At 41.2% G+C, this 16,100-nt stretch overlaps 1 non-coding gene across 1 annotated transcript; it reads left to right on the top strand.

Annotated features, from left to right (window-relative positions):
* The first annotated feature begins 1,303 nt into the window (after window positions 1-1,303).
* Window positions 1,304-1,378, top strand: Trnap-cgg. The gene has a single exon. It is a non-coding gene; the product is annotated as a tRNA-Pro (tRNA).
* Window positions 1,379-16,100: the final 14,722 nt, after the last annotated feature.

A 16,100-nucleotide genomic window follows, 5' to 3' on the forward strand; every position in this document is an offset into this window, starting at 1 on the left:
CGACGCTACATTAAATATCGAGGTTTTAACAAAACTTCCGCATCTGAAGGCACCCACAAAGAACCATATGATTCTGTTTCATGAAATAAAAACGTTGCTTCATGCATCTGTCTACTTGAATCCTCTCAGTGAAGCCGTTTGAAATCGGGATGGGCAAGAAAAACACGAAGCGGCTATACCCTTAAAGGTGGTGCAAGGAATCTGGAGCTCCCTGCTGAGCAGCTACAAAGATATAAATTGTGTACCATCCAACGGAATCAGTATCGCTGATAATGTTGCTCCGTCTCAGAGACAGTGACATCACGTGTGTCATGACAATGCAGTTCTGTCACTTCGTGACTTCTCTCTGACTTAATTCGGCTAAATACATACGGAAGTGGACCGAAATAAATTCCCTGAATACGAATAACTTGGCGTCAACTGTATTAGGTACGGATACTCTACCTGTTGGTGACATACGAAAAGTTGAACTGTACTGGGACTCGAACCCAAATTTCCCGATTGTCGCAGGTGGTTGCCTTACCATTAAGCTATCCGCACACTCTTCCCGGACCGACCCAAACTTCCATATGTCACACTGTTACATCCCTATCCGAAAGTACCGCACGAGTTACTATTACTACAGATAACCAGACTTAAACTATCGTATTTAAAAAGAATATACTGATGAACAGCATTGAAAAAGATGTCACACACCGAGAACATGGTGTAAAGTCAAAGTAAATGTCATATTTGACAGTACAGTGGTAACATTGCTAAATTTGAATGTTTAATAAATATAAACGGAACACATCAGAAACAAACATTAACTCTAAACATCGAACAGCTGAACAAACAAAATGTGTGTATGTGTGGTGTGTGCGTATGTTTGTGCGTGCGTGTGTGTGTGTGTGTGTGTGTGTGTGTGTGTGTGTGTGTGTGTGTGTGTGTGAGAGAGAGAGAGAGAGAGAGAGAGAGAGAGAGAGAGAGAGAGAGAGAGTGACAGAGAGAGAGAGAAAGAGGGGGAGAGAGGAGTCAGAATTAGCAAAGAATTACACACAAGACGTACATGGGGTAAAGCAACCTAATAATCTATGTAACTATTTAAAATAAATGAACATACACAATAAAATAAATTTAACACAAAACAAGAGCACTGAGGGATAACTTTATGAGGTATTACATGTATGAAGAGATGCAGAAACAGAGTAAAAGATACGATAGTAAATCGTAAGAAGAAATAGATACATGAAATTAATAATTTCTCTTACTTCCAGAATGAGATACTGGCAGAAGTAAAGCTGTGAGTACCGGCCGTGAGTCGTGCTTCGGTAGCTCAGTTGGTAGAGCACTTGCCCACGGAAGGCAAAGGTCCCGAGTTCGAGTCTCGGTCGGGCACACAGTTTTAATCTGCCAGGAAGTTTCAATTTCTCTTACTGATTACTGCAGGAAAAGACACATATAATCAAACAGCAGAATGCATAGCGTTCACAGACCACACAATTAAAAAATAAAAAAAAAATTAAAAAAACAGGAAAATGGGGAGGAACTGAGTGTATCAGAGAGTGTGGGCAAGAGTGGATAAATATGAATTTCGAGTGAAGTTTTGTAGAGGGGGAAGTATTGAACTGTGTTCGATCATCTAACATTATACCAAAACTGTGTGCAACACATTTATTGATTTTATGGGATTCCAATGATTTTACCCCTCGTCTCCTAAGTGGAGGGCTTGGAACAGTGACTGATAGCTTTGACCCTTGCTCGGTACATGCTCAACAGTGAGAATTCTGGACTGAACATTTACACAGAACGGAAACTGAAACATTTCTAGTAAGAATACAGAACAAAGGGCAAACAAGACCATACCAGACCGAGGAAAATAAGAAAACCATAACAAGCAGCAAAAAGCCTAAAATGAGAAGAGAAAAGAATAGGATGACTCAATGTAGTTCTGGTGAGAATGGGAGGAATTTCCCAGGAGAAAAGCCTGCAACGTGGATCTGAAAAATCTACGTTTTGTCTTTAACAGCACTCAACTGTGAAAGAAAATAGAAAATTTATGTTGCAGGGTGCACAACACGTATTGAGAGATTTCTGTGAATTGTGTTCATTGAATGTATTTTGCTTTTGTTGCTAATAAATCGCTGAACGTTCTGTCCGGGATTGCTTCTTTAAAATCAGCGAACAGCGTTTCGTGTAAGTGATTTCCTATTTTTTCCGCACTTTACCAAAGAATGTTGCTGACTGGCCAGTTACAAATATCCATTCTGAAGGGCGGCAGTTTAAATAACTCTATGGGCATTGAGATGTACAATTTCTGCGGGATACTTAAGTTGTTTAAGGGTAATTCCCGGATTTTTTTCTTTGAAACAGACATGGCTGATTTCCTTCCCGATACTGCCTCAATAGAAACTCGTGCACCATCCCTACAAACTGGTACTCTTAAACGTGTCGTCTATTGACGGTCTCTTCAGATTTTTCCAGTAAAGCAGGCATGTCCATTTGCCATTCCGATAGCGACATATCGTGTTGCTGCGTTCCGGTAAGAGTCCAATTTTATATCGGAAATCACAAAACTAAACGTATTTCTTTCTTTTCCCCAAATAGATTTATATCACATATACCGATTTATAATATAAATTTCTGTAAAGCAAAAAGATAGTTTTTCCTGTATCGTTCTGAATTTCCTTACCGTTATTCAATATGAAAACCGTTATTGTGCATAATTCTGGCATTAGCAAACCATCTGAAGAGTGGTGGAAGCTAAACGTCACGTTGAGATCTAGAAAATTGGGAACGGAAGCTAATATGGGTCAAGATAAAGACGCGGGATGTATGTTGAAAGAGCCATCTAGGTACTTTCCAAGGAAAACGATGAAAAAAACTGATTCAGCTTGGGTGAACGTGATGTTGAATCCCAGCCTCCTGAACGCGAAGCCACAATGTCGTAACCATTGGGTCGGCTCGCTCGGACAAGTAATGTCTGTCTTGCTTACACTGCTTGAAGGATTATTGTATAGGCTATGATCCTTCCTTCGTGTGGGCCTGAAATTACGTGTTTCTGATTAACACTTCCCGCCAGGTATGAAACACTAGCCCTGATAAATCAAAATTACTTGACGTCGATGCCATATTTCCAAACGTAATTTGTTTCACAGACGGCATTATTTCCGCAAGGATTGTTTAATCCCTGAGAATAGAATTCATTTATAGCCCTGTCGGCTAGTTTCGATTATAGAGCCGTTTTGATGTTGATTTCACTGCACTGCATCAGCAGTAGATGTCCTACAATAATCCAAAGACCAGTCAGCATCAACCAAATTATGGAAGTGCGCAGGTAAATGAAACAAACACTAATGGTTCCGAACTTCATAAATACGTCTCAATTTCATTTCATTACGGTGAAATATACGCGTAACGTTTTTCTGTATGGTGGGTCCATTGGTTGACTGTGGCAAAGTGGGGACACAAGGGCGCAACTGCAAGCGAGTTTTAAAACTGTTCCTCGCAGTAAGTCAGAGTCCAGCCAGGTACACATTGATTGAATAGGCGCTGTAATAGATGCTGAAAGTCAGAGTCCAAGCAAGGTACACATTGGCTGAATAGACTCTGTAAGAGATGTGGTACCATATTCTGATAGGATCCTCGCTGAGGGGTGGAGGCAACATTCGGCAAGTTGGAAATTCCCATTGCCAGAAGCATAATAAAGGATGCTCTGCAACGGATGGGAAACAAGAAGCACTCAGAGGGAAAATAATCTGTTGGACTCAAGGAAATTCAGTAACGGTGTTCCGGACTGGTTCAGCAAAATTATTTTCGTAGTGGAAATAAGTCCATAAGTGAGCCACTATCGCTGGCTGAAATGGGAAACTTATTTGCCTGACGAAAATACACTCACTGGTACAATGGTATGTTCTTTGGTTTGCTCTGGGAGGAGGACAAGTTCACTTTATTACAGCACACATAAAAAGAATACTCAACTTTGTGCAGTACATTTCGTCTGGAGTGTCATGAGAGTTTACAACTCTCTGTGAACATTGACGTATCAGTTGATAAAAACAAAATACAAGTCTCTCACTGTGACTAAATTAACAATAACTTTGACCTAGGGTTCAGCTTGATAAACTGATTACTCCGCCGATCTACTAGATGACGATGCTGTCGTCTTAGTCGATGATTGCAGACAGAGGAGGGCGGTCCTGTCCTCTGCTGTAAGTAGACGAGCGGAGCGGCGGCATAGCGAAACGTTTTGTGGGCGTGGCTTTCACGATGTCACGCATTCGTCGATAAGGCTTGTAGCAAATGAAGTTTTTTGTGGTTGCGTTGCGAGGTACCGATCTTGCTTTGGCCGTCGCTCTTCGGACGACACCACAGAAACGACGCTAATATGTAAGAGAATTTCTGCCGCACTCTGAGACAAAAAATGTATGTTACTGGTTGGCCGCAGCACATTCTTTAGGAGGAGGGAGATTGTTGCTGTTATATTTTTTTCATTGTTTGGAACTCTGAAGGCCCACAGCGATTGGATAATGAGAGTCCTGAGCTGGCAGAACCAGTAAGATTTTGAGAAGGAGAGCAGACTCACACTTCTTCTTAGCTCTCCAGAGAGGAGACATCTTCGCATTGGACCGTAAGATGAGGAGGTATCTTCACCTTAAAGCAGCTGCGATGGAGGACATCGAAAAAATGGTTCAAATGGCTCTGAGCACTATGGGACTTGACTTCTGAGGTCATCAGTCCCCTAGAACTTAGAACTGCTTAAACCTAACTAACCTAAGGACATCACACACATCCATGCCCGAGGCAGGATTCGAACCTGCGACCCTAGCGGTCGCGCGGTTTCAGACTGTAGTGCCTAGAACCGCTCGGCCACTCTGGCCGGCGGAGGACATCGTCCTAGAGCTATTCATAGGTGTTGGGGCTGAATTTACGACTCTCAGTTTGCATTGGAGCCATCCTCTGCACCGGAAACTTAGAACGTTTAAGTAGGCTGTGTATGTTTTTTTATTGGCAACGTTACGTAGCGCTCTGTATGAACATCACTGGCAGTGCTGTGTGCAGTCTGTGGCTAGTTTGCATTGTTGTCTGCCATTGTAACGTTGGGCAGCTGGATGTGAACAGCGCGTAGCGTTGCGCAGTTGGAGGTGAGCCGCCAGCAGTGGTGGATGTGGGGAGAGAAATGGCGGGAGTTTTGAAATTTGTAAGACTGGATGTCATGAACTGCTATGTATATAATGATTTTTCAACACTATTAAGGTAAATACATTGTTTGTTCTCTATTAAAATCTTTCATTTGCTAACTATGCCTATCAGTAGTTAGTGCCTTCCGTAGTTTGAATCTTTTATTTAGCTGGCAGTAGTGGCGCTCGCTGTATTGCAGTAGTTCGAGTAACGAAGATTTTTGTGAGGTAAGTGATTTGTGAAAGGTATAGGTTAATGTTAGTCAGGGCCATTCTTTTGTAGGGATTATTGAAAGTCAGATTGCGTTGCGCTAAAAATATTGTGTGTCAGTTTAAGGACAGTCATGTAAAATTGTTCAAAGGGGACGTTTCAAACGGTGGTAAGCATGATTCGCATTTGGGTGCATTGCGAGGAGGAACAGTGAAGTCATTTATTCCGGTTAGTGTTTTGCTTATCTGATTTAGTTCCACAGTCAACTAGTTGAAATCAGCATTTTCTTAGCAAGGGAACTGGTGCCCAGACGTACTTTTCTGGGTCTTCTCTTTAATCTGGTGACTAATTCAGTAATCATTGGCATTTACATGAGTACACCTAACTGTGTAATTTTGTTCAAAATTCCACCCAACTGTGTGAAAGTATTATTGCGTATAATTAATGATTAATTTGCACCTTTGTGCACAGCATAATATTTTTTTTCTTGTTCAGTGACTGGAATCAAGTTAATGCATCTTGGTAATAAAGGTGACTTTACTGCGACCTTTCGCTTCACTCCATAGTTTCATGAAATCTGTTCCTCATTATACCCACGTCAGGTATGGTACCCATAATTCATGTGCAACTGGGCCACCGCTCTTTAAATTCAGTTGTTCAAAAGTGTACGTTGCATGACCTTTTCTTAATATTACACATGATAGGTCACCGAATTCAGATCTCGTTAGCATCCCAAGGGTATTCTAAATGCTCAACCGTAGTCTCTCACTACGTTTCAAAGTAGAGTAGCTCTGTTAACGTCTTTATCGGCCAATAGTCGACGTCAAAACGGCAACGTACTGAGGTATCTCCACTCTGAATGGGACTTTCTTTTCGTCGGTTGTGACAATGGATGAGACGTGGATGCCATTTTTCAGTCCAGAAACAAAGCGCCCGTCAGCTCAATGGAAGCACGCAGATTCACCGCCACTAAATAAATTTCGGGTAACCGCCAGTGCTGAAAAAATGATGATGTCCATGTTCTGGGACAGCGAGGGCGTAATCCTTACCCATTGCGTTCCAAAGGGCACTACGGTAACAGGTGCATCCTACGAAAAGTTTTGAAGAACAAATTCCTTCCCGCAGTGCAACAAAAACGTCCGGGAAGGGCTGCGCGTGTGCTGCTTCACCAAGACAACGCACCCGCACATTGAGCTAACGTTACGCAACAGTTTCTTCGTGATAACAACTTTGAAGTGATTCCTCATGCTCCCTACTCACCTGACCTCGCTCCTAGTGACTTTTGGCTTTTTCCAACAATGAAAGACACTCTCCGTGGCCGCACATTCACCAGCCGTGCTGCTATTGCCTCAGCGATTTTCCATTGGTCAAAACAGACTCCTAAAGAAGCCTTCGCCGCTGCCATGCAATCATGGCGTCAGCGTTGTGAAAAATGTGTACGTCTGCAGGGCGATTACGTCGAGAAGTAACGCCAGTTTCATCAATTTCGGGTGAGTAGTTAAAAAAAAAAATCGGAGCTCTTAGAACTTGAATGCACCTCGTAGATGCGATTTAAATAACTTAACTGTTCGAATTTAAATTGTACCTGCTAAAATAGAAATTCTTTGTACTCTCTTAAGTGAGACAGAATTGATACCGAAGTCGTCTTCAGTAACATGGGAATTACAGCATCAGTTGAAAAAATATATTTTTCATAGAACTGAAGAGTAAAATTTACTTCGTGTTTGACCGGAAGACGCACCGAAAATAACGACAACGCTATTTTTTCCGATAGATAACAATTTTTGCAGCAAAGCTCGCGCGTTGACGAATTTCCTAAGTGACCGGTTTCGATAGAGTCTACATATTATATTTGGATCTACAGTATACCAGGAAAAAAACATTACTATGACAATCTGCATAACTGTACAATATGTATACAATTAAAAAAAAACATAACCGAATCACATATTTTTTTATATATCTTCTGAAAATAATGTTAGTGTGCATGAGTCTTACAATCATAACAAGAGCACACCCCATTTATAAAACAAAGGCGCTACGTTGGGTTGTCAGATATATTAAATAGGGTATACAAAAATTCCATAGGACCAACAGTATCCCGGAGTGGAGGCGAATTCGTTCATGGAGCCGTTGTAGTTACGGCCCGTCGGGAAATACTTAAGTGGCATACTGCGGAAGCATCGATGGGCGTTTACGCGCTTGGTCAGCAGCTGGTGCAAGTGACCATCACACCGATTATTTCATATTCTTTAAAATACAACGCTATATTTCTTAGAAACATTAGCGAAGGAATTGTTATTATATAACTGAAAAACTATCTGTCGGTCTAAACGGTAACACCAACCAGAAATTACATAATATCCCAACATAGGGCAAGGACTGTCGGTTCAACTGAGTTACCGACACAAATGTATCGTACACTGTTGCCTTTATAGCTTATTTATACAACCAGATAATTATCTTGTTGAAGGCAACAATGCATACAGACATAGTACCTTCACTTACAGGATCATCCACAAAACTATACTGACACATTGTAAGTGTAATTTCATCAACAGCTGGATAAGGAGATACTTGGAGGCCAGACTACCTTAGAATTACAGCTCTAACATTAAAATATTCTTGAAAAAATAAAATTGACAGTAAAAATAAGGAAATGTAATATGCTTCAAAACAGTGAGCTGCTAGTATGAAGCATCTATAGATAGAATACTACAAATATGAGGGGATCTTATTGTGACGAATGGCTTATCAAATGTAACGAGAACATACTTTATTAGTAGTATAAGGTAGGCTCTACATTTTTATACCTCAGTTTCATAAGCTTTGAACAATCACAATTATTTAAGAGTATCAAGTGTAGGGCAGTGTCCATGGATTATCAGAGGAGCCAACTTAGAAATGTGTTTATTAATAGCATGTATAAATAAGCTGTAATTGTAGTAATGTACGATACAATTGTATACTTGATTCAGGTGAATGTCAGTCTTTGCCCTATGTTGAGATATAATGTAAATGCTAATGGTAGTTACCTTTAAGTTCGAGAGATAAGTTATCTGTTATATAATAACTATCGTTCCTATTTCAATGTTTATAGCGCAACCATTGTTTGTTGTATTTCAAAGAGTATTTAATAATCAATGTAATGGCTCACTCGCGCCACCGGTTTGCCACCGGTTGGCCCTTGCACAGCATCCCCGCTCAATCTTTCCTGATGGGCCATAGCTATAAACGCTCCAGACAGGAACTCGCCTCCTCTCCAGGGCACACTGTTGTTACTACGGACATTTTATTTATTCTGATTTATGTATTGGTAAAATATTCCGGAGGTAAAATAGTTCCCCATTCGGATCTCCGGGCGGGGACTACTCAAGAGGACGTCGTTATCAGGAGAAAGAAAACTGGCATTCTACGGATTCAGATCCCTTAATCGCGCAGGCAGGTTAGAAAATTCAAAAAGGGAAATGGATAGGTTATAGTTTGATGTAGTGGGAATTAGTGAAGTTCGGTGGCAGGAGGAACAAGATCTCTGGTCAGGTGAATACAGGATTATAAATATAAAGTCAAATAGGGGTAATGCAGGAGGAGGTTTAATAATGAATAAAAAAATAGGAGTGCGGGTAAGCTACTACAAACAGCATAGTTAACGTATTATAGTGGCCAAGATAGACACGAAGCCAATGCCTACTACAGTAGTACGAGGTTATATGCCAACTAGCTCTGCAGATGATGAAGAAATTGAAGAAATGTATGATGAGATAAAAGAAATTATTCAGGTAGTGAAGGGAGACGAAAATTTAATAGTCATGGCTGACTGGAATTCGACAGTAGGAAAAGGGAGAGAAGGAAACATAGTAGGTGAATATGGATTGGGGCTAAGAAATCAAAGAGAAAGCCGCCTGGTAGAATTTTGCACAGAGCATAACTTAATCATAGCTAACACCTGGTTCAAGAATCATAAAAGAAGGTTGTATACATGGAAGAATCCTGGAGATTCTAAAAGGTCTCAGATTATATAATGGTAAGACAGAGACTTAGGAACCAGGTTTTAAATTGTAAGACATTTCCAGGGGCAGATGTGGACTCTGACCACAATCTATTGGTTGTGAACTGTAGATTAAAACTGAAGAAATTTCAAAAAGGTGGGAATTTAAGGAGATGGGACCTGGATAAACTGACTAAACCAGAGGTTGTACAGAGTTTCAGGGAGAGCTTAAGGGAACAGTTGACAGGAATGGGGGAAAGAAATACAGTAGAAGTCGAATGGGTAGCTCTGAGGGATGAAGTAGTGAAGGCAGCAGAGGATCAAGTAGGTATAAAGTCGAGGGCCAGTAGAAATCCTTGGGCAACAGAAGAAATATTGAATTTAATTGATAAGAGGAGAAAATATAAAAATACAGTAAATGAAGCAAGCAAAAAGGAATACAAACGTCTCAAAAATGAGATCGACAGGCAGTGCAAAATGGCTAAGCAGGCATGGCTAGAGGACAAATGTAAGGATGTAGAAGCTTATCTCACTAGGGGTAGGATAGATACTGCCTACAGGAAAATTAAAGAGGCCTTTGGAGAAAAGAGAGCCACTTGTATGAATATCAGGAGCTCAGATGGAAACCCAGTTCTAAGCAAAGAGGGGAAAGCAGAAAGGTGGAAGGAGTATATAGAGGGTCTATACAAGGGCGATATACTTGAGGACAATATTATGGAAATGGAAGAGGATGTAGATGAAGATGAAATGGGAGATACGATACTGCGTGAAGAGTTTGACAGAGCACTGAAAGACCTGGGTCGAAACATTCCTTTAGAACTACTGACGGCCTTAGAAGAGCCAGTCCTGACAAAACTCTACCATCTGGAGAGCAAGATGTACCAGACAGGCGAAATACCCTCAGACTTCAAGAAGAATATAATAATACCAATCCCAAAGAAAGCAGGTGTTGACAGGTATGAAAATTACCGAACTATCAGTTTAATAAGTCACAGCTGCAAAATACTAACATGTATTATTTACAGACGAATGGAAAAACTGGTAGAAGCCGACCTCGGGGAAGATCAGTTTGGATTCCGCAGAAATGTTGGAACACGTGAGGCAATAATGACCTTACGCCTTATCTTACAAGAAAGATTAAAGAAAGGCAAACCTACGTTTCTAGCATTTGTAGACTTAGAGAAAGCTTTTGACAATATTGATTGGAATACTCTCTTTCAAATTCTAAAGGTGGCAGGAGTAAAATACAGGGAGCGAAAGGCTATTTACAATTTGAACAGAAACCAGATGGCAGTTATAAGAGTCGAGGAGCATGAAAGGGAAGCAGCGGTTGGGAAGGGAGTGAGACAGGGTTGTAGCCTCTCTCCGATGTTATTCAATCTGTATATTGAGCAAGCACTAAAGGAAACAAAAGAAAAATTCGGAGTAGGTATTAAAATCCATGGAGAAGAATTAAAAACTTTGAGGTTCACCGATGACATTGTAATTCTGTCAGAGACAGCAAAGGACTTGGAAGAGCAGTTTAATGGAATGGACAGTGTCTTGAAAGGAGGATATAGGATGAACATCAACAAAAAAAAAAAAAAAAAAACGAGGATAGTGGAATGTAGTTGAAATAAGTCGGGTGATGCTAGGGAATTAGATTAGGAAATGAGACACTTAAAGTAGTAAAGGAGTTTTGCTATTTGGGGAGCAAAATAACTGATGATGGTCGAAGTAGAGACGATATAAAATGTAGGCTGGGAATGGCAAGGAAAGCGTTTCTGAAGACGAGAAGATTTAAGTGTCAGGAAGTCGTTTCTGAAAGTATTTGTATGGATTGTAGCCATGTATGGAAGTGAAACATGGACGATAACTAGTTTGGACAAGAAAAGAATAGAAGCTTTCGAAATGTGGTGCTACAGAAGATTGTTGAAGATTAGGTGGGTAGATCACGTAACTAATGAGGAGTTATTGAATAGGATTGGGGAGAAGTGAAGTCAGTGGCACAACTTGACTAGAAGAAGGGATCGGTTGGTAGGACATGTCCTGAGGAATCAAGGGATCACAAATTTAGCATTGGAGGGCAGCGTGGAGGGTAAAAATCGTAGAGAGAGACCAAGAGATGAATACACCAAGCGGATTCTGAAGGATGTAGGTTGCATTAGGTACTGGGAGATGAAGAAGCTTGCACATGATAGAGTCGCATGGAGAGCTGCATCAAACCACTCTCAGGACTGAAGACCACAACAGCAACAAATGTATTTGACAAGCTACTGTGGCCACTTTCTTTTATAAATGGAGAGTGCTCTTGGTACGTTGGTGCGAATGTTGTTTTATTGTTGTGGTCTTCAGTCCAGAGACTGGTTTGATGCAGCTCTCCATGCCAATGACGCACAGTAATATATTCACAAAAGGTATGTAAAAAAGTATTGTGATCTGGTTACTACGTTTTTCCACTTGTACACTCGTTGCAAAGCTACGCAGATTGGAATATTGAAGTTTTCTCCTGGTATGTTGTAGATCCGAAGATGACAGATAGACTATCGAATTAGATCATTGAGAAAATAAAAATACTTCAACACACCAAAATTGTTATTTATCATTAAAAATGAGATAATTCTCAGCAACATGTGTAACTTATATGCTATTTCCCTTATGAATCTTGTGACTTAATTTGTTGCCATCACCCACAGCCTTTTTATCTCGTACCAACCTCTTTCTCTAACTTCTTGAATTACTTGGGGGTATTTTCCAATCTCTGCATTCACATACATCTGTTGCCCTCAACTGCTCCATCTACTGCAATGGAAGTTGTCCTCTGATGTCACAAAAGATGTATAATCTTGTATCTTCTTATACTTAGCGGGTTTCACATACTCCTTTCCTCGCTGAATCTGTGAAGGACTCCTTCATTTCTTACCAGTTCGGATTAATTTTCGGAATCCTGTTGCAATACTATACCGCAAACGCAGAGCTTCAGTTAATTTCCGGCTTTACCACAGTCCAATATTCATTTCCGTTCGATTCAGCGATAAAGACATACATTCTCAGTAGTTTCGTTCTCAAATTAAGGTCAATGTAGAGTTACTAGGAATACAACAGTATAAATCACGCAGGAATGAAATAAATAGGAAGAGCAGGGGAGCCAAATGTCTGCATGAAAAATGTGAAGAAATCGAAAAAGAAATGATCATAGGGAGCACTGACTCAGCATATACAAAAGTGAAACCAACAATTGGTGAAGTTAAAAGCAAGGGAGGCAACATTAAGAGAGCAATAGGAATTCCGCCGTTAAACGCATAGGAGAGAGCAGATTGGTGGAAAGAGTACACTGAAGGCCTCTATGAGGAGGAAGGAGTGTCTGATGACGTGACAGAAGAAGACATTCTATGTTTAAGAGGGAGAATATCCAGCATTATAATTTTAAAGGGCATTGGAAGACTCGAGATTAAATAAAACAGAAGGAATAAATAACATTCCATCAGAATTTCTAAAATCATTGGGGTAAGTGCCAACCAAACGACTATTGGGGTTCATGTATGGAAATAATGCGACTGATGAAATACCATCAGACCTTCTGAAAAATATTAGCCATACAATTCCGATTATGGCAAGAGCAGATGCAAAAACTATCGCATAATCAGCTTAACAGCTCATGCATCATAGTTTCTGGCAAGAGTAGTGCACAAAAGAATCGAAAAAAAAATTTGAGGAAATGTTGTTTGTCGATCACTTTGACTTTTTTAAAGATAAAGGCAGCTACCGATTGTATCGATGACCTCCTGAATGGCTGCTTTCAGATCAGCAATGGTTTTCGGGTTATTGCTGTACACCTTGTCTTTCATGTAGCATCACAAAAAGGAGTTGCATGTGTTCAGATCCGGAGAATATGGCCGCCACCGAGGACCATGTCAGTGGCCTCTGGGTAGCCCAGAACCAGAATAAGGCCCCGTAGTGCTCCTCCATGACATCCAACAATCTCCTACTTCGATGGGGTCTAGCTCCGTCTTGAACGAACCACGTCTTGTCGAAATCAGGATTTCTTAGGATAATGGAGACGAAATCATCTTCCAAATCCCTCACGTACCGTTCGGTAGTCACCGTGCCATCAAGGAATATCACATTGATTATTCCGTGACTAGAAATTGCACACCACACAGTCACCAGTTGAGGGTGAAGAGACTTCTCGATCGCGAAAAGAGGGTTCTCCATCTCCCAAATGCACCAATTTTGCTCATATAAGAGCCCATCCAAATGAAAGTTGGCTTCGTCGCTAAGTCAAACCATCATGCCCCGGGGCCAACCGTGCAGTTTGAACATCCTAACATAAACAGTTCAGAAGTTATGACGATTTTATTTTATATAGTTCAGTAATTGTCAGCGTGTAAGAAGCAGAATAGCACAGGCAACCAGGTATCCAATATGATACGTTCATATCGACATAGCGTGGGTAAGCCAACGGTAGTGCATAGACTTCGTGTTCATTGGCGCGGCGTAAGAGCACGTTGTTTTCGGTTAGGCGATCTGAAGACGTCTCGTAAAATTGAAGTTTGGGGCTTGGCCGAAGAGTGGTGGTTAGTTCTCTAGCAGCAGAAACACGAAAGGGTTTTCCTCAACTGTGGTGAGTGTTGATGTGGCACGACAACAGGGTTTGCTCTTTAGAGGTGGCTATGTGAAGAGTAGCTGCAGGCAAAATTGTCGTTCCATTCGTGGCATCTCCATTGCCGATACGGAAAATCGAACCCGCTGAAGCAAGATAATTTTTCCACGAAGCTTCTGGCGGGAGACCGTGTAGCTGTTATTACTACCACACTACAGGTTTATGCTGAGATCTTGCCTGCTGAATTTGATAATAACTGGGTTATGCCAAAGGTAGTGTTAATTTGTGTGTGTCTTCGGTGGGGCTACGGAGCGAGGTGGCGCAGTGGTTAGCACACTGGACTCGCATTCAGGAGGACTATGGTTCAAACCCGCCCCGGCTATCCTGATTTAGGATTCCTGCATTTCCCTAAATAGCTTCAGGCAAGTAACGGTATGGTTCCTACGAAAGGGCACGGCCGATTTCCTTCCCCATCCTTCCCTAATCCGAGCTTGTGCTCCGTCTCTAACGACCTAGTTGTCGACGGGACGTTAAACTCTAATCTCCTCCTCCTTGGGTGGTCTAACAGTGTTAAGCTATTCCACCACACAAGCGGTATTTTTTCATACACGATGCCTGCTTTAAACAGCCAGAGTCGGTGATCGCTTAAAGACGCTCTGTGTGATAAATGGTGTGATATATTAGCTGATTAGTCATTGGTAAATAGTTTCTAATTCCTTTTAATGGTACTTCTGCGTGTTTCTAACATTGTTGTTTATCTGTTTGTTTAGTTCTGAAACCCAAGTCTTTTTGCCAACCTGTGAAAAACTTATAGGGGGTGGCCGTGTGAAATGCAATCGTTTGGGGCAAGATTCTCAGGGTGAAGCGTTGACGTTCGTCAGTTACTGCCTGAGAAGTTTTGTTTAAAGCAATCAATGCAGTTTATCCTGTGTCGGTGGAAGCGTGTTGGAATTAAGTTGGTCGCTGAGATTTAAACGAAATTTTTATATTATATTGTGTTGACTTATAAATTATAGGGTGCAGCAATCAGTCGTCCATTTTAGATTTTATTATGCAAATCCAGATTTGGGCTAGTAGCTAGCCATTCTCAATGTACTATTTTTTATTCTTAATTAATGTAAGTCCCTGTTGTCCGGGCGTCAGTCACAGTTCTTTGAATTCGAAGAACTGTGACTGACGCCCGAAAAACAGCGCATTGAGAATGGCTAGCTACTATCCGAAATCTGGATTTGCATAATACAATCTAAAAAGGACGACTGATTGCTGCACTCAATAATTTATAAGTCACATACAGTCGCAGAGTGCATCCACTTTCAGAATGGTAGGTAACCTGATGAAATTTTTTTGACTTATGGGTAACCTTCTAAGAAGAGAAAAAAGTATTTTCTTACGCATTAATGCAAACTGAGCCTTTGAGCTCTATGTTAATGCTTAATGCAGTTATTGGTGTCGTACAGGTTTGAAGCGCAGGAGTTTGTTAATTGAATCATTAGCACCCATTTTTTTGGAATTACATGGTCTTTAATTTATTTTGGGTGGCGCTTTTAAAGTATTTTGATCTGACATTGCTTTATCGAATCCCCGGCGCAAGGTTTTGCAAGCTTTTTACTTTTTTGGGGTGGGGGTGCTTTTAATCAATGCTTGTGATCTTACATAATTTTAGTATGAGTGTTTCACTTACAGATTAAATGTCTAAAGGTTATCAGCGTGGGCCTTGTGTAGCTTATTTTTTGATGCAATAAACCACACTCTCATCCCCACCATCGTATCACATTGCATGTTACCGTGTGTCAACAGGAGCTGCTACGGGCCAATTTTCGATGAGCTAGTGAGTGCAATGTGTGGGCAGTACGCTGCGCATAAGTAAGTGCTGTACTGTTTCAAGGCAGCAACCTCTCTTACATCAAGGACCTCACGCCTGACCACCTCGTTAGATGGCTCTGAGCACTATGCGACTTAACTTCTGAGGTCATCAGTTGCCTAGAACTTAGAACTAATTAAACCTAACTAACCTAAGGACATCACACACATCCATGCCCGAGGCAGGATTCGAGCCTGCGACCGTAGCGGTCGCTCGGTTCCAAACTGCAGCGCCTTGAACAGCACGGCCACTCCGGCCGGCACCTCGTTAGAGACCCCTTGCAGTGGCGAAGAGATCAG

The sequence above is a fragment of the Schistocerca piceifrons genome, chromosome 3 (assembly GCF_021461385.2).
Source record: "Schistocerca piceifrons isolate TAMUIC-IGC-003096 chromosome 3, iqSchPice1.1, whole genome shotgun sequence".
Lineage (NCBI taxonomy): Eukaryota > Metazoa > Arthropoda > Insecta > Orthoptera > Acrididae > Schistocerca > Schistocerca piceifrons.